At 39.1% G+C, this 18854-nt stretch overlaps 1 long non-coding RNA gene across 1 annotated transcript; it reads right to left on the bottom strand.

The window, feature by feature from the left end:
- Positions 1-3662: 3662 nt before the first annotated feature.
- On the bottom strand, positions 3663-11124 carry LOC116697029 (uncharacterized). Its single transcript, XR_004333897.1, has 3 exons — positions 11028-11124; positions 10427-10428; positions 3663-3674 (listed from the first exon to the last, which is right to left on the bottom strand). It is a non-coding gene; the product is annotated as an uncharacterized LOC116697029 (long non-coding RNA).
- Positions 11125-18854: the final 7730 nt, after the last annotated feature.

Here is an 18854-nt window from a genome sequence, read left to right on the forward strand (position 1 = left end):
TAACTAAGATTAATTAAGTTGATAAAAGATAGTCAGCAATTTTACATTTTGACTGTGCAAAAGCTCTTAGCAGGGACACACAATAGATATCAGTCTATCAAACAGTGTGCAAAATTGTAATTACACATATGAAAGCTTCAGAGGAATATCCTTTATTGATGGTGTTCTGCAAGCACAGTTAATGTTCCCATCAATCACAGGCCCGGCCCTCCACCTCATGAAATTAAACAAATAAAAACTATATTTTGTAATACCACTTTAACAGAAACTGGAAATAACACAGTACTCTGAACAAGCTGTACTATGTGTGACACCTTGGCGAGCCTGTTAAAGTTTTTTATGAACATTCGTGGGGGATTAGTTTTGCAGTATTTTGTGTGTGTGTGTGTGTGTGTGTGTGTATGTGTGTGTGTGTGTGTGTGTGTGTGTGTGTGTGCTGTTCTTCTAACCTGAAATGTCTCACAGAAATCCAATCGTACATTGAAACTCAGCTTAGTTTGTCACACCTCGATGACCCCTGCCCATAATCCCATCATATCTTGGAAATGTTTCAAAAAGTCCAAAGGTAGGAGCAGGATATGTTATTCACCAAAAACAGCTCCCTTACAACTCTTTTGGAATGGAAATGAAATGTTTATGCATGGTTAAACGGATGAGCTTCAGCTGTGAACGGTTTGCAACATGTTGTTTGATGACGTCCATGGGGCTGTAATCCATTTCTTTCATGTGACTGAATAAATGTTAGTCAAAATAATATCAGATCTGTCTCCCAATTCTCTTCTTGTAGTCTCTAAAGGGATGAGCATAATATTTAAAGCTACTTTAAGAACATCTTCATTTCAGTGTAACTTTTGACTTTGATTTTGATTTAATTTTTGCCTTTAAAAAACAGGTTCAAAAGTTTTGATTCTTCACATACTGATCCATCCAAAATGAAGAAAGTTATTTTTAATCTTCTGAATATAGACTTTCAGTAGTGACATATATCTCTCTAAATTGCTGTCTGATCCTTCTCAGTTAAATAAAAAATATACTTATTAACATGACTGAATACCGCGCTATCTTGTACATAATATTTGCACTGGGTTTTTCCATTTATGAAACATGCATATTTGCATATCAAAAGTATTCAAATCCAAGTTGTTTGCGAGTAACACTGAATCAAAGTAAACCCTAAAATATGATGTGGTTATAAGTAAAACTGTCAAGCTTACTGAGAATTTCCTTTTATTGTTTTCGCTCAGTGTTTTGGACTGACTTTTACCATTAGAATAGATTATATTCTAGTTTCAAACAATCAAGGGTGGAAAACACATTGGCTTTATGTCATGATGGCTTATTATTGTATATTATTATTTTTTACTTTTAAGAAATAATGCATTTTAGTTGCATGCATTTACATTTTAGTTATCCTAACACGTTTTAACAGTCAAACTGAAACACTGGCAGTGAGCTCCAGGTTCATTCTGCAGCCGCAGACGGACGGGTATAACGCGTGCCAAGTTCTGCATCCCTGCCGAGACTTGCATCCACAAGGGAAAATAGAGATTTTATAAGACAAAGCAGCTACGGTTTAAAAGATAGACTACATACATTTTTTTGTCATGTTAGTCAATTATGATTGTAATTTAAGGACATTTTAGAGACACTGATGTTTTATTATCATTTTGCCACCTTGCTACCTGGATGCAATTCTTTGCTGCAATGAGGGTAAAGAGACGCATTATTCAGCAGAAATTATTGTTGCTGCCCAAGCGAGTGCAGTTTTTGGCAGGGATGCAAAATGTGGGCACAACATCAAGGCAAGGCAAGGCAAGGCAGCTTTATTTGTACAGCACATTTCAGCAACAGAGCAATTCAAAGATTCAAGATTTTAAGATTTCTTTGTTTGTCATTTCACAGTACACTGTAGTACAAAATGATGTGTGAAGTTCACAATTCAAATAGCCAAAGAAACAATTAAAAAAACCCCTAAAAAAGTTTAGATTTTTACCCTTGCTAAAAAAAATGCTTTTTTGGGTTTGCAACTTGTAACGTCAACGCTTTTTTTTGGAGAATTTTTTTTCACCTTCAGCAAAAAAATACTATATTTTTAAATTTTAAAAAAAATATTTGGGGGAAAATTTTTTTCTCAGAAGTATTTTAAAAATTTCAAAATTAATTTAAACTCTTTTTTTGTTTAAAACATTTTTTTTGCTATAAAACTTTTTCTTTTTGATTTTTTTTTTTCTCGTAAACGCTTTTTTTGCTATCAGGTGGAACTTTTTTTCGCAAACGTTTTTTTTTTTCCCCCAATCATTTATTTTCTCCAGGGCTAAAGAAACCCCGCCCATATGGCCAGACCGTACCACCGCTGTGGAGATTGGGTGGGAAGCAGACTAACCTGCTAAAACTACAACTATTTAACTATATGTCCCATATGAAATGGCGCCAGTTTAAAACATACAGTAGTAGCACATAAAACCGCCCTTTTTCCACAATATCAGTTTGGTAGAAACGAACAGTGTTCATAACAAATTTAATAAATGCACAGCATTTAAAAAAAAAAAAACTAAAAAAAAAAAAAAATGTTATGCAAAAACTCAAGATGCCTGCAATAGAATTAAGCAAAAATGTATTCATATGAAGTAGTGTCAAAACAGGAGTTAATATTTAAATCTATTAATCAGCTGCAGAGAAAAAAAAAAAGACTTTACACACCTGTGAATCACTATCTTACATCTGTTTGGGATAATGTTCTCAGAAAAAGATCACAAGGTATGTTCTATCCAAAGCGTTTATCCAACTTGATACATGACAAACTAACAACCATCAACAAATTGCACAATGGAACTTAAGTAGTTCAACAACAATTAAATTTGTATTGATCAGCAAGGCACTGATCATAAAGCCTGACAAACTGTTGCACTTCACATTAAACCAGCCATAAACATGCTGTGTTTACGGCTACTTTAATGCTATTAAACCAGTTTGGGTGCTTAATGACACAGCAGTTTACTTTAGATATGCATCTGGGTAATGTCATCTGAAAAGGAAGTTTCCCTCTTGGGATGTTGAACATTTCCCACCATTCACTTTCAATGGTGCTTGTATGTCATTTCAAGATAATATCTACAAAAATGCAATTTAATTTAATGTCAAAGACACAACTTTATGTGTTATGTAAAACACTGGCATAGTCGTTCAGTTATGCTTTAGGCGTGAGGAGAAAAAGAGCTGCCCCTGAATGCAACAACATACTGGGAACAAATGATGATGTCCGGCAGCATGTGTACGCTGCCAGATAGGATTCTGTCTCCAGCGACTCCAACACTGACCATCAATCACACTGTGTGTAATGGCCAATTGAGGATCACAAATATTAATATGGGGTTCCTTCATTGTTTTGAATTGTGTGGAGCTCATGAGTAATGAGGATGATTCAACTAAACTTCATTTAATTTTTTATTTTTATTTTAAACAAATTTAAAATATATGTACACACATATACACACATACATACATACATACATATATATACATATATACATGTACATACGTATACATATATACTGTATATATACACATCTATATACTGTATATGTATACACATATACATACACACGTACATACCTTTGCTGATGTGTTGTTGTAATGTACAGTTTGTAAACAAAATTAGTATTCTAAATATGTTTCTGCCACTGTGCAGACTTTGATTGCGAGTATAATCACACTGATATCATCAGACTGCAGTGTTTACTCTGCCTGACTATAATTTTTTGCCTTAATAGCATCATAACGACATTTCAGAAAAACATATTGATTCTGAGGGTGAAGGTTGAACAACCTAATATATATTTGTATTGATGATATTGATTATTTAATGACCGTAGAATTCTAATGCAATCCCCCTACCTTGTTGAGTTTGCACTTACGGTAAGAGGAAGCCAGACAGGTGAATGGAGACACAGATGAAGAAGCGAGGGTGGGGGGGGGTTTGTAAGGAGTCATTCAAGGTGGGAGAGTGGTGACGAGATACGACCGAGGGATATACAGCTGCACAAATCAGCTCTGAGTTGATGCTGTGACACTGGAAAACCTGATGAGAATTAACACAAAATTAGCACATATTATCATAATCCTTTCCTTTCTTCTATTTTTGATGGTGTCTGTCTGCGTCTCTCATTTCTCATATACTCTCCTTATTACTCCAATCCAGTGTCATTGGGAGTATTTGCTTCCACAGTGAACTATAGTGAACTATATAGCTAAAAAGGCGACATCTCTAAATCCGGTGAATTGGTTTCGCTACACATCCGATAACAGCTAGGCTATATGGAATTAGGGATTTAGAGATAAAAAACAATGTGTAACACAAAAGAGAGAAGAAGCCAAGGAGGAGATGGAGAATTATAAGAGAGTGACTGAGGCTCTGCTCTGAGGTGAGTCATAAGCACTTATATAGTTACTGACAGTCCCAATCCGGTTATAAACTTCACTGATAAATACCTGAAAAACGATTGAATAACTGATGGAGAAATGGGGATTGTGCTAGGCCATGTGTATCCTGGAATATGTCTTAATACTTAAGTAGGGCTTAAGTAGTGCTCACATGACACACATACAACAGCAATACTTTTTAGCCATGTTAATGCTCAGGATGTTCGTACCAGTCAGTCGGTCGCTCCAACCTTTGGTCCAGACTGAAATATCTCAACGACTGTCAGGTTTTCATGAGTTTTGTGCAGACATGCATGGTCCCCTGAGGATGAATCCTACTGACTATGCTGATCCTTTGACTTGTCCTTTACAACCACAGTGAGGTTGACATTAATAGTTTTGAGGGAACTGTGTTTACAGCTATTGGATAAATTGGCATGATATTTGGTCCAGACATTAATGCCCCCTTAGGGTGAATTGTAATAACTCTGGTGATAACTTAGCTTTGCCTCTAGTGCCATCACCAGTTAACATATTCAATAGTCCAATACTTTGGTTTATGATTAAATACCTGCTAAACATATTACATTCCCATCTGTCTCAGCTTTATTTTGTGTTGAGTGCTAATTGGCAAATGATAGCATGTTAATATGCTAAACTAAGGTGGTCAATATGATAAACAATGTGGTGCTCAAAGAACTGAGCCATGTTGGTGGCCTTACAGAGCCATTAGCATGGTAATCTTGTTTTGAGGTTAACCATAAAATTATATTCTACATGACGTTCTTAACACTGCTATTTGCTCATTTCAAGCCAATAATAATCAGAATACAATATCATATCTTCTGTAGTTACATATGTTGTAAAATAGTTATGACAAAGTAAATGTGTAAAACAAAAAAACACAAAATCCTGGAAGCTGCAGCTGCCATACATTTCTAAAATCACAGAATTTCCAGAAAAAAAACACTGATGACATGACCTCAGTGTCCTCAGTAGGAACGTCTTACTGTATCCAATACGTAAAAAATACTTTGGAGCGCCTTACCCATTAAGAATAATAATTAACTTATGTTCAATATGCAATTAAATAAGAATAGTACATTACTTGCTGTGTCTCTCTCCACCCTGAAATCGATATCCATTTCTAGAAATGGAAGGCAGGGGGGATTGAAGTACTCAATAAAAGCAATGAGGCCAGACTGTGGGTCAAATTTGATCCTCCGTCTTAGCCTTGACATTTAGAAATATAGTGACACACAGACAGATACATAAAGGCATATCCAAGTTTCGAGGTCCTGCATTTGGTTTCAAAGTCCTCTGACAAAGACTAAAAGACCTACTGTACATATTCTCTGTACCTTCTCTCTCCATCCCGCCCCTCCCAGCTTCTACTGGTGGGTAACAACGTCATGCCCCTGCTGCCTGGCAACGCCTCTTCACTGGAGGATGAAAAGTGCTTCATTGTTTTTCTGCCATTCAGAGCAGCTGTCTCAAGGTCCCTGCATCGAAGGGAGAGAGGACACCTTTGTTTTGTTCTTTCGGTGGTTGGAAGCCTAATGTCAGAGGGCCCGAAACAGACTAAAACAAACTCAAAAAATCAAAAATAAATCTTTATTTCTAGACACTTTTTAAAAACAACCTGTTGGCCCAAAGGCTGTACAAAAACTGGAACAATAAAAAACAGAAAAACCACCAAAAAATACAACAACAGTTCTAGCTGTTTAAAAGCAGGGAATAAAAATGTTTTTTTAAGTCCGTTTTAAAAAACCGGGAAAAGGCGGGGGGCCGTTTGACTGTGAGGCAGTTTTCAAGTCTGGGGGCGGGTGAAAAAGCCCGACCCCTTCCCTTACCGGTTTTGGGGAAAAAAAGAAAATGGTTTGCAGACCTTAAAATTTTGAAGGAGCAGTGGCTTCAACGTTTGTTAGTGACGGGGATAGCCCCGGGGGGGTTTTTAAAAAACAAAAAAAAATCTTAAATAAATCCTAAAAGAACGGGGAGCCTGGAGAGAGGAAAGGGGACAGGGGGGATGTGATCTCGTTTACGAGTTCCAGAAAGGGAGAGCGGGCAGTTTTAACAGGTAGCGGAAGGGAAAGGCTCTAACTCCTAATACAGAGCATTAAAATAGTCAAGGCGTTTGTAATAAAAATTATAACCCTTCAAATTTAAAGGATAAAAAGGCCTTAAGTTTGGTAAAAAGCCTCAAAAAGAAACTTGCTTTCACAACAGAATGATCTGTTTCCCCCTTTTTAAAAACAAAACCTTTTTACACCCAGGTTTGTTACAACAACTTAAAAAGGGGTTGAAAAGGGCCCAGGTCTTTTTGACCATAGAGGCCCCCAGGGGGTTAAAAACCCTAACCTCATTTTACTCTCTTTTTAAATTTTTAAAAATGTAAAAGCCATCCCGGGGCTTTAAATCAAAAAAACATCAAAAATCTTGTAAAAAAATACCATATTTTTTTGGGGGGCGGTAGTTTTGGAGTCTCTGCATAAAAGAGGAAGTGAGTTGTGTTTTTTTAAGATAACCCAAAGGGGAAAAAGGATAGGGGTGAAAAAAGAATTGGCCCGAACAACCCGGGGGAACCCCAGGGGGAACAGAAGGTAAATAAGCCCCCAAAATGATCAAAACTTTTTTCGAAAATTTAAACCTAAACCACTCCAAAGCGTGCCCCTAATCCACCCATGGGGCGGGGAAATAAGGAGCTGGGGCAATGTGTAAAAATGATGCGTAAATCTAAAAAAATAAAATTACAAATCTCCGAATCAGTTGAGATTAAAAGATTTTTAAAACTCTTAAAAAGGCAGTTCAGGTAAAATGTTTTTAAAACCCCAATTAACCCTAAAGAACACCAGGTATCAAAAACGTTGAAACTGTAAAAAAACCTTCCAAACATCTTCGGAAAAAAGGGAGTTAGAGATAGGGCGATAGTTTGAGAGGCAGATGGCCAAAATTTTGGGTTTTTTTGGGGAGTGGCTGACCATCTTTTTTTAAAAAAGGCGGTACAGAACCTGAAGAAAGGGCTATTTTTATAATTCTTGGATCTAGTCCAATATTCCCCACCTTTTAAAAAGGCGGGGGGAAATATATGGGACACACTGAGGGGTTCAAATTTGGGTAACTTTTTTTTGAGAGAAGTGGACACAGATTCAAATTGGCTGAAAAAGGGGGACACTCAGGAGAGGAGGGGAAAAAGCGGGAAAGGGATGCTTGCTCTAATTAGGCAACCTTTTCCACAAAAAAGGGGAAAAATTTTTTCACAGGCCCAGGGATTCCACAGGAAGACGGGTTGGGGGTATTTTAAAAACCCAGTTTAATTTTTTTTTAAAAAGAACATGAGGTTTTTGGGAATTATTTGAAATAAAATCAGGAGATACTTTTTTTTCGCTTTTTAAAGTTCTTGATAAATGGCAAAATTTTTTCAAAAAAGTATAAAAAACCCGCAGATGATTTTTTTTATTTTTGCTACTTTCCACCGTGGCTAGCAGCCCAGTTTAGTCATTTTCCAAAGGTTAAATTAATTTTTCACATGGATTTAAATGGGGGAAGGGTCCCGAATGTTCAGCGGGGACAAAAAAAAAAAGTTTTAAATTGCTGGTTTTTGCAGGGGAAGGGCCCCTAGCCTCCTACAATATTAAAAAACCAGAAAAACCCCGCAGCAGGGTGGGTTGAAATTTTCACAACGGGGGGGAACGTAGTTAAGGGTTGATGGGGAAGAGAAAGGGGGAAAAAAAAAAGGGGCCCTGACAGGAAACAGCTTGTGTAGTCTAAACAAATAGGTAACCATTGAAGAACCAGGTCTAAGGGCCCATGGACCTGTGTGGACCCGAAACAAAAAGGTAAGGTTAAAAACTCGATAAACTAAAAAGTCTTTTTTAGGGGGGTTTTTAGGACAACAACAAATTCAACCCCTACAAATTTAAAAACCGGGAATTCGGATGATTTCAGACGGAAAAACGAGAAATCAGATAAAAACTTTTTATATTTGGAGGGCCCATATACGCACATAATACCCTGAGACTGACCAAATTTAAACATGGTTAGTTTTAAAATTTTGAAGGAGCCGTGACAGCGTCGCAGTTGACTTTTTTTGAAGAAATAGCAATCCACCCCCTCGACCCGTAGCCTGGAGAGTTAAAATAAGCCTTTTGTCGGGAAATTCGGAAAAAGGCCCCACCACCAACATAGCCAGTTCAGCCCCAAAAGGAATCCAACAAGAGGTAAAGAAAACGTTCAGGGTAAGGTCTTTTCGCAGCGACCCGCTTGACCAAAGGGGGCTCGAAAAAGGGGGCCCCCTTTTTCCGGACTGGCGTCCCAGGGACCGATCCGACCCAAATATCCTGGTTGGCCTCTTGGGGGGCGAGAGAAAATCGGCGAGAAAGTGGGCCCCACATCCGTGCGAAACAGGTCCACCGGGGGAAAAGGGTCCCGGGCCGCCAGGAAATTCGCAATAAATTTACGCAAACTGCAGGAAGCCCGGGGATTCCCACCCGATCCAGGATAGCCCCCAGTAGGGTTTAAACTTCACCGTCCCTGCGTTTTTTCCCGGGGCTTGGAGCGGCTTTTTTCGGGAAAAGACGGCGGTTAGCAGGAGTGAGAGGGCTTGAGAGCAAAGGCGGGGGAAAAAATTTTTTGTCCCCTTCATCGTATTGTCAAAGTTCTCACAAAAAAACGGGGATCAAGCAGCTTTGGCGATCGTAGCCAGCGAGAACAAATTTTTTAAAAACGTGACAAAAAGTAAAAATCAAACAAATTTACCGAGGCGGCCCCCACACAACTGGGGCCATCTTCTAGAGGCTAGACCCTGGGGATAAAAGGTGAGGTACTAAGGTTTCCTTTTAAAACCCCCAACATTCCCCCGGCTCACTTTTTCTTTTTGGAGATTTTGGGAAAATTTTTTTAAAACATGAAAAGAATAAATAGGGAAAAAGAAAAAGGCAGACAACACTTGAGGAGGAGATGAGACCCGGGGGAAAAAGTCAATCTGTCGAATTTAAAGGTCCAATCAGTAACGCTACCCCGCCATGTCCTGCTTGGCTCCTCTAGTGCAAATCAAAAAAATGCCCCCCATCACCGAACATGGCCTAACTAACCCCGAGACGTGTTCTTTGCTATGGGTCCCCCCCACACAATGTCCATTCCTTTTCTTACAGTGACCCGTTTTTCACAGTAATGCCCCACAAAATCAGAAAAGGCCCAGAGTGGGGAAAATTAATTTTTTGCCCACCACCCAGGGTGGGGAGCCCCCTTTTAACCCCCACTTAATTTTTTACCCCCACTTTTTTAATTCAAAATTTTTAAAAAAAAGTCACCAGCCATTTTAAATTTCCCTTTAGAATTTTTGTATATAAATACATATTTTTTAAATTTAACAAATAAAAGTGTTTGAAAAAAAAGAAAGCTTTTATTGCCACACTCTGCTCCCGGGGTCCCATCTTGTATGGCAGTGCACTTGAGACTTTGATGAATCGTGGTCTTTTATTTCCTCTAATTTAAAGTAATTTGTTCCTCTAACGAAGAAATTGTTTTCATTTTCTGAAGACAAGTAGGGTTGACAGTAAGTATAGTGCATGGACTGGTCGTCTGTAAGGTAGGCTATAGATTTGTGCCAATGGACAATATCATATCATTGCCACCATCATGATGGTTGATGGTTGACACGCCCCCCCCATCCTGTCAGACACACTAATCATAGTGCACGGGAAATTGACAACAGTGTTGGTCTTAAACTAGCAAAGACACTTACGTTGGGCTTTGCGCTGTGCTGCCCTTTAAGTGGAAGCTACTTCCCCCCTTACATGCAACCTATTTGTAGTGATAGTCTCTCTCTCTCCCCCTGTCAGTACAGTAGCTCGCTCTACCTGGCCTAGTAACTATCAGCATGCGGTCAGGTCATGCTCTGCGCCTCGGCTTGGACACACCGGCCTCGAGCAGAGGAGAAAAGGCGTTAACGTGGAACGCTTTCACACTTTCCTTTATCCTCTCAATGGACTAACTTTGTGGATACTACTGTGTGCGTGCATCAATAAGGAAGTCTGATGACGATGTTATGTAGGATTTATGAATGTACATTAGCAACAGTAGACTAATTCAGAAGGGTACCATTTTATGTGTGAGCTGATATTGCGCCTCTGTTCTTGTGCGCTGCAAGAGTTATGTTTCTGATTATTGAATAAAATAAAAACGTGAATGTAGTTTAATCTCAGTAATGATGTATGTTAGGTTATTACTGTTGCTCTGTTGAAGGCAAACATTCCACTGTACTGTTGTTACACAGATCACGGAGATCTGATTGAGTCTGGACTTTACGGCACCGTTGTTAAGGGAAAGTAGGTCAAGTTGTAATGTACTGCCCCTAACAGTAGCAGTATGTAATACTGTCTATTTACAGAGGACATTTAAATGTTTGTCTGATCAATTGTCCATTTAGGGGACATCCTAGCAGGCTAACCATTCCCTCGTTTTCCCTTCGCCACAATGGGCCACTTCTTCGAAAAGTACCATCTCTTTTTCTTTCCTTCGCCCTCAACAGCTGCTACTGCTGACTCCGGTGGGCCTCTTAACACTGGAGATATGTTGCCACATTTTTTAAACCGATGTCTGAAAACCACTCCACCTGCCACTGTGGCTGGTATACAAGGCAAAGTCACCCGCCACTTTGAAAAAGTACCCGCCATTGGCTGGTGGCGGGTGCTAATTTTCAACCCTGGAAAGGCCTATTCAGCCCTAGAAAAACATACAGCGCACACACACACACACACACACACACACACAAACAAAAGCAGAGATGAATCAAGCATGCATACAACACACACAAAACACACACACACAACACACACAACCACCACACACACACACACCACACACCACACACACACACACCACACACCACACACACACACACACACACACCACACACACACACACACACACACACACACACACACGCATAACCTGACAGAAGCTGGACAATAGTGAGGGCAGAGACACTTTTGTACTTGAAAGCAATTGCACCGTCGGGATCAGAGCAGATAAAACAAAGTTCGGAGAAGAGAAATTAAACCGCCACTCCATTTTAAACCTTTAATATAAGAGCCACATGCCTGCCTTTGATTCTCAACGCCTGCAAATTGGAGAGATGGTGAGGATGCACCTTATCTTCACTCGACAACCTGTCACTCTTTTGTGCTCGATTCAGTTGGCCACAGAAACAAACTGTTGTCACTGGTAATGGTGCTCAGTGTCTGACTCTTTCACCCCCATTTAAAGGAGCATTATAACTAATGTGGTATGTGTTTGAAGGACAGAAAACAGTATGGCATATGTTGATTATAGTTACCACTCTTAGTACTCTAACTCTCATATTTTAGGCAAATGTGTGATCAAAATACTGCAAAAACTGAGATTAACATGTTTATGATGAAATTGGGATCCATAAAGCAATTGTTTAAAGTCTGAATGACATCTTCTTCTTTTTTTTGTTTTTTTCGATTGCTAAATGACAGTGGGTACAACTGGAGTCACATGTGTAAAACTGACTACAATCTGCACACTGTGGATTCACAGCACTTTGTTCAGACGCTAACACGCTGCTGTCACAACTGTTAACCACACATTCAAAACAGAATGGATTTCAGTCTGTTGCCTATCAGACACTGCTGATTGCAATTTTAGCTGAAAGCCTAAGCTTGTGTCTTGCTTTAGACTAGTTAGTGAACATATACGATATTTATAAAGAGAAAGCTCAGAAAGCCTTTTTTGTACAGTATACATACACCAAATAAGAATTACAGTAAATAATTATAAACTGTACCGTTTGAAAGAAACAGGTAAATGCTATAAAAAAGTTAAAAACACTATATCTTTACAATAGTAAAACTGCATTCTTACTGTTTTTCAGAAAATACTGGATGTGAAAGCAATGGAAACTTCATAGTATTTAGAGAGGATGCAGACACCTTATGTGATGAAAACAACTTGCTGCATAATGCTGGAGAGAGACAGGATTAGTCACACTGTTCTTCGTTACTATTTTGTACCTTTGTTTTCCAGTAATTCCATAAATTATCAGAGACAAAACACTATATTGAAGCAAACTGCTGATTTTCATTTCTTCTTCTTTAACTTACATGAAAATTGTTATATTATGAAAATCTATAGCTTTTCTTTAAAGAAACTATTGAGTAGTGTGAAGTCACACAAATTGTTCAAACGAAAAGTGAAGTAAAGACGAAAAGTTTGTATTTTCTGTATTGTTGTTTGATGCTAGTGTTTTGACTCTCAGCGTGTTCTGAGTGACAGTGTGTGTGTTATCTCAGTGAGGATTATTCACAGTGTTTGGTGCACTGAGCCTGTTTTGAGACATGTGTTAGGAGTTGTGTTGCTTGCAATGTGTTTTGCAGGAAATGTGAACTGTTTAGCTCAGGTGACTTAGCTAATGCAGACTGTAGTTAGAGTTTTGCATATGTAGCTTAGCATAGTAGTTTAGCAATCAAAAACAACTGTAAACAGGTTCTAAAATATCTTCTTAAAGCTCACAATGTAAATACTGGTGACTGATTTATGGGAAGGTGTGTTATCAGAGCACAACAGAAAAACCTCAGAGGTGCAGCCATGTGTACAAATCATGGACAATTTATGTTTTCAAGCCTTGTGTTACGCTCAACCGGCACAGGTGCACCTGCCAAAGATGTTGTGACCGTTTACTTGCTCCAAAATCTCACATTTGCTCTTAATGGAAAATAATTAATTACAACTCATCCACACTGATAAAATGGCAGGATATCTACCAAACCATGCAAATAAAAACAGAGACTTTCTATCGGTATTACAAACAAAACTGCAGGACCTTTACATGGTTACGGCACATGGTGTCACAATTAAATGTCATTGTTTTTTCTCTTGCAGTCTGAGTTAATTGACTGAAGCCTTTCACCAGAATATTTTAATTTATGCTCAGGGAGCTAATTACAAAATGGAGAAAAAACTCGAAAAGTGATTAATAAGATTTATGATAGCTTTTTCTCTGCTAAAATCTGATACTGTTTTGTGTGAAATTAAAGCACTATAATGATTGTTTGCTTCATTTCACTAAACTGAATCACAAAACTAAGACATGCTGTAAGGGCTTGTAACAGTATAGAGCTACAATATCAGTGAAATTGAGGAGTAATTTTAGCCTAAATGGACTTGTAGGCTTATATGATTTAAGCAAATGATTGATGGCATGTTCTGCTGCCCTTGATATCTGAGAAAAGAGGCACTTTTATAAGAAAATCTCTGTGGAAGACTTGGATTCTGAACACACTCTCTTTTACCTCGGGTTATAATGATCAAAGTCAAAGAGTATCATCAAAACCTAAAGGAAAGTTTAGCTCTTATAATAAACTAAACATTTATTTTGGATTGGTATTCATGCCTGATCGTATATTTAGGCTACAGGCAGCACTTAGCAAGTTAAGGTGAACCCTTAAGACCTGATTTAGTAGATGAGATGTGACCACAGCGGGATGTTTGTTACTCTTGGAAGCATTAGCACATTGATCTATTACCATACAGAGAGGGAATTGTATGTCTTCTGTTCTTACTTAGTGACAGTAGCAGCGTGTGTGCTTGCTAGCAGGCAGGGTGAACTTAAATGAACCCCAAACAAACCAGAGACATATTGACCCAACTTGAAGGAATGATTTAAAAGTTCAAAATTTTCATTAACATCTTTTGAAGAGAGAAAGCACTATAGAAATTACTTGTTTTAATAAAAAATATCTCAATGTAAATATTCCATTTTTTAAGTGTGCAGAGGACCAGACAACAATCCTGAACTTAGTGAAAAGACCTATAATGCCTCCTTATAATGAAACGTAAAAGCTTTTCACTGATTTATGGCAGCAGTTAGATGCAAAAGCAATTTTTTAGAAAGTAATGTTCTGAATAATGATATATGCTGCAGGCTTTACGATCTGCTTCATCTGAATCAGATAAATTGGGAATGAAATTATACAAATCAAGATGATCACAGAGCATACTTTTGCCTCAGGCCCAACAACAGTTTATCAAACACCATGTTGTTGTAAGGGTCACTATTGCAGCCAAAAGACATGTGTTGGGTGGGTAATACAATGGTATTGTGTATAGTCATGGTAGCCCCCCCACCGCACCCACCCACCCACCACCCACCCACACCAACACACACACACACACACACACACACACACACACACACACACACACACACACACACACACACACACACACACACACACACACACACACACACACACACAGCATTTAATCAGAATTTAAGATAGACAAGTCCCAAAGCACAAGCAGTTCAAACTAAATCAATGAGCCTACCAGAGCCAACAGCCTGACACAGCAGCAAAATTACCACACACACACAACACACACACACACACACACACACACACACGGCAGATGCAGCCTCTATGCTTTCATGTTTATTGTTTATACCTGCTTATCCTTTCAGGTCGAAGAAATAGCGTCATAAAATCTGATTGCAGCCATTATGTCTCCATTCAAAAATATGCTAAATAAACAATAATGGACAATACAGAGCGTAAAGAATGAAAATAGCTTCCCTTTGATGATTACAGAATACTGACGTTATTTCTTTATAGTCCAATGGATTAGATGTCAACTGAGAGTGGACAGTGTTCAGCCTCTGTGTCTCCGTGCTGATGGCCTGATGACAGTTTATATTCGCCTGACAGCTGAGAAGAGTCTTATTACGACACAGCTTGTCACCGGTGGGATGATGAGAGCCTTAGGTCACCGTTCAGCTTGGCAACCATCTCATTGGGGCAAGTGTTGAATACTTCAACAAGCGATGGAAATTCCCCCCCCCCCTAGCCTCCTTTGTTTCTGAAATATAGTATTTCATTTTGGTTGAAACTATGTAAAAGAGCTGTCAAACGATGAGGATATATTTAATTTGCATTATTTTACTATAGCCACGAGATATCGGCGCCTAACAAGAAATGTAATTATATCATTATAAGCAACATATAACAACTGACCAATACAAATGTTTTCTGGATGGGGTCGGCCTGTTTCACCATTCCAACAATTTGTTATATGAAATACGTATGAAGATAAATATGGTGCAAAATGTAAGCGTAGATGCAATGTGAGCACTTGTAGAATATGATTTGAGAGCTTGTAAAAAAAATCTGTACTCGTAGATGTGATGTGAGCACTGCTATACCCACTGATGGCGGTCCGTCCGCGGCAGCGCTTTCACATGTTGCACCATAATTACCTTCCTAAATACGCTGTATGTTCTTCGCAAACTTAGTGAATAGTCAGTTTTTTACAGGCCACTTGTGACTGGATTTGGAATGTTGGAAAGTTAAGTTAGGGGTGAATGTGAGTGTGTGTGTGCGTGTGTGTTTTTGTGTCTGTGTTCCAGGAAAAGCTCGGGGCTCCGGGCAAAAAGATGACAGATGCTGGGAGTGTGGGTGTGAAGATGCTGAAAGAAGTACAGAGCTTGAATATCTTTTTTCTGTCACTTAGTCACTCTCCGTGTGGGAGACTTGGTCCCTGTGTTGAAGCTGTCTGAAAAAACTTTGCGCGACCAAAGACACCAGACAGAAGTGTGAAAGAAGAGCAGGCATAAGTGCAGTTCTCCTGTGTGACTTCTCAAATGGTACTTCCCTTACATGGCAATGCTGTTTGACTTCCACTCATCAGCTGGCTGGTTTACCACATAGCACACAGAGCTTAAAACTGGGCTTAGACTGACAACAGCTCTGTGTCAGTCTAAGGCAAAAAAGGGATTAAGAGTTGAGTTGAGCTAATTGCAACTTTTACTATTGGGCTCAACGTGATGCAGCATCATCTGTTAAAGCACTGTGTCAAATACAAGCCCTTTGTAATGGTTCTAGACCTCTGAATTGCCACCCACATTTTCAGTTTATTCAGTGATTCAAACAGGCCTGGTGATGTAGCCATTGTCACCTGTTTCCAGTGATGGGAATGACGGCGTTACTAACAACGTTATAAATAACTAACTATACTAACGGGGTTACTTTTTTCAGTAATGAGTAATCTAATATCACTCTTCCCATCTTAATAATGCCATTACTGTTTCTGAAAAAATGTGGCACGTTACTATAATTGAAGCGTTTTTTTCCATCAGACCAACTAGATCTCTGAGCTGAGAGGCAAACACTTTTTTTTACTGTTCTTCCATGGTTAGTGGGCAGTGCACGAGACAAGCGCATAAATGCTGATGATTGGCTGAGGTATGCCATCAAGGTAAGCCAATCAGAGATCGAGTTGGGAGGCTGTTCGAAAGCAGACATACTCGGCCACACAACGAACAACACAAGCAAGTCAATCAACAACGGACAGGTATGGCGAGCCCACGTGAGGGGCAATAAATACCAAAAGTTGCGAAACATCTATTGTGTTATTTGCATCGATCCACTATATAAACATAACGGCCCTCATTTACGAAACGTGTGTACAACCTAAAACAGGCATAGGACGGGCGTACACCGATTCCTACGCAAAGCGAAGCATTTATATATTTGTAGTAATTTGTTGTCAGTTTGTACGCAGTTAGAAGATGGCTGTGTCTCATGTGACCTTGTTAGTTGTACACCCTGTGACTATACAAATCACAACATGTGAATAGGAACATGTTGGCGTTATTTTGTCACTTATTTGGAGCGGTAGGGTCGTTGGAATCAGTTACCTGCAGAATCTTTGCTAGACTAAGCTAATGCTGGGGGCGTCAGACAGAGTTACAGCACACACGGAGATGAGAAGGGTATGTGGCTACTGAATAAACTAAAGTCCCAATAAGTCAGCGTGTTTCTTTAAACACAGATGGCTTGAATCCATGTCTACATTCAGAATGAGTTGAAACACAGAGAGCATAGTTATAAAGTTCTTTGGTCACACTACGTATCATTGTTTTATTGTGTCTTTCTCTGTTTATCTGTTTCATCTATCTGACTCCTCATCTATGAACCTCTTCCTCATTCTCTGCCAACTCAAGCTGTAATAAAATATTGTATTTCATGTGATTCTGTTACTTCAATCTCAGTGCCGGTACTCTGCACCCAGTGTCAGTCTGCTCTTTTTCCCTCTGCATTCTGTAGCACTGGAGGAAACTGCTTAAATAAGCGCAACCCATGGGAATACTACAGGCTTTCGTATAAAAAAAATTGAAACAGAACAAATCAAATATTCATGATGGATACAGAAACTTGTCGTATTTTATAAAAACTAAGGTGGCCGCCATTTCTCGCTGAGAACTAAATAATATGCAAAATGTTTATCCACCCACACATTTTGATTTTTTTTCACAGTAACCTGACATGCAGCAAGTGGCCCGTGGCATTTTCTTGCTGACTCTGAACGGTAGGTTGAAGGGCACAATTAAGGCTTTTGAAAGAAATGTAAAACATTTGAAAAGAAAATGAACTGCATTAAAATGTCAGAGAGAGGCTGTTTAGCACTGCCCACTCACTGACTGAGGGAGAAGACCATCAATTCTCTCCATCCAATTAAGCAGGACCTTAAATCCATCAGCACACTTGAATCTGCCAGGGTGCTTCTGAACACTGATCGTGCCTCACATACATTTAGACATAATTGTTTCATTTAGGCACCAAAGGAAATCCAGAGAAGTATGCTACAGTACACGCACAACATATACAACTGTCACAATCAGTGCATTGTGATTTAAGCTCCTATATGCGACAAATGGAAAACAGTTACTACTGTGACAGTGCCCATATTTTGCAAACTTCCACTCTGACATTTACAAGAAATCCACTTTTAGGGAGTTTATCAAGGCGTACAAAACACAAAGAGTCAGCATTTTTGCATAATGATTTACTTTGCATTTCAAATTCCATTTGAAAAGTAAATATATCCTTTAGACACCCTGAGGCTATTGATCATGAAATATTACAGAAGCAATCCGTGCATATGACAACGTGTCTGTCTCGAGATTTCAAGGTCTTTAAACACCATGCAGTGCAATGTTGTAAAACAATAAAAAAGCATTTCAGTTCTGCTACCAGCTGTGAATTCATACAGTATTAATCCACAGTGATTCAACTATATTAACATGTTATGTTATTTTACAATATTGTGCACAGCTGGGAGTTTGGCCTGAGCTACAGTAAGTACATCGTTCACTTTGTTCTCCCCGATGATTCATAAGGCATGTCTGGGCAGTGGGCACTCTTTCGTCTATGAATGCTGTCAAAGGAATATGGTGCAAATTACACGTCTGCTTCCCACCCGGGAAAGCTAAATCAGTACATACTTTTCATCTGCCCGCCTGCTTAAACATTGATGCCCTCAGTGCTGTCTCAGACCGTTGTTTTGGCAGACTGTAATGCCGCTATAGTCAGGTTACACTGTTGCGGCCAGAGCTTTGAGAACAGCCTATCCCT

Source organism: Etheostoma spectabile, chromosome 10 (genome assembly GCF_008692095.1).
Source record: "Etheostoma spectabile isolate EspeVRDwgs_2016 chromosome 10, UIUC_Espe_1.0, whole genome shotgun sequence".
Classification (NCBI taxonomy): domain Eukaryota; kingdom Metazoa; phylum Chordata; class Actinopteri; order Perciformes; family Percidae; genus Etheostoma; species Etheostoma spectabile.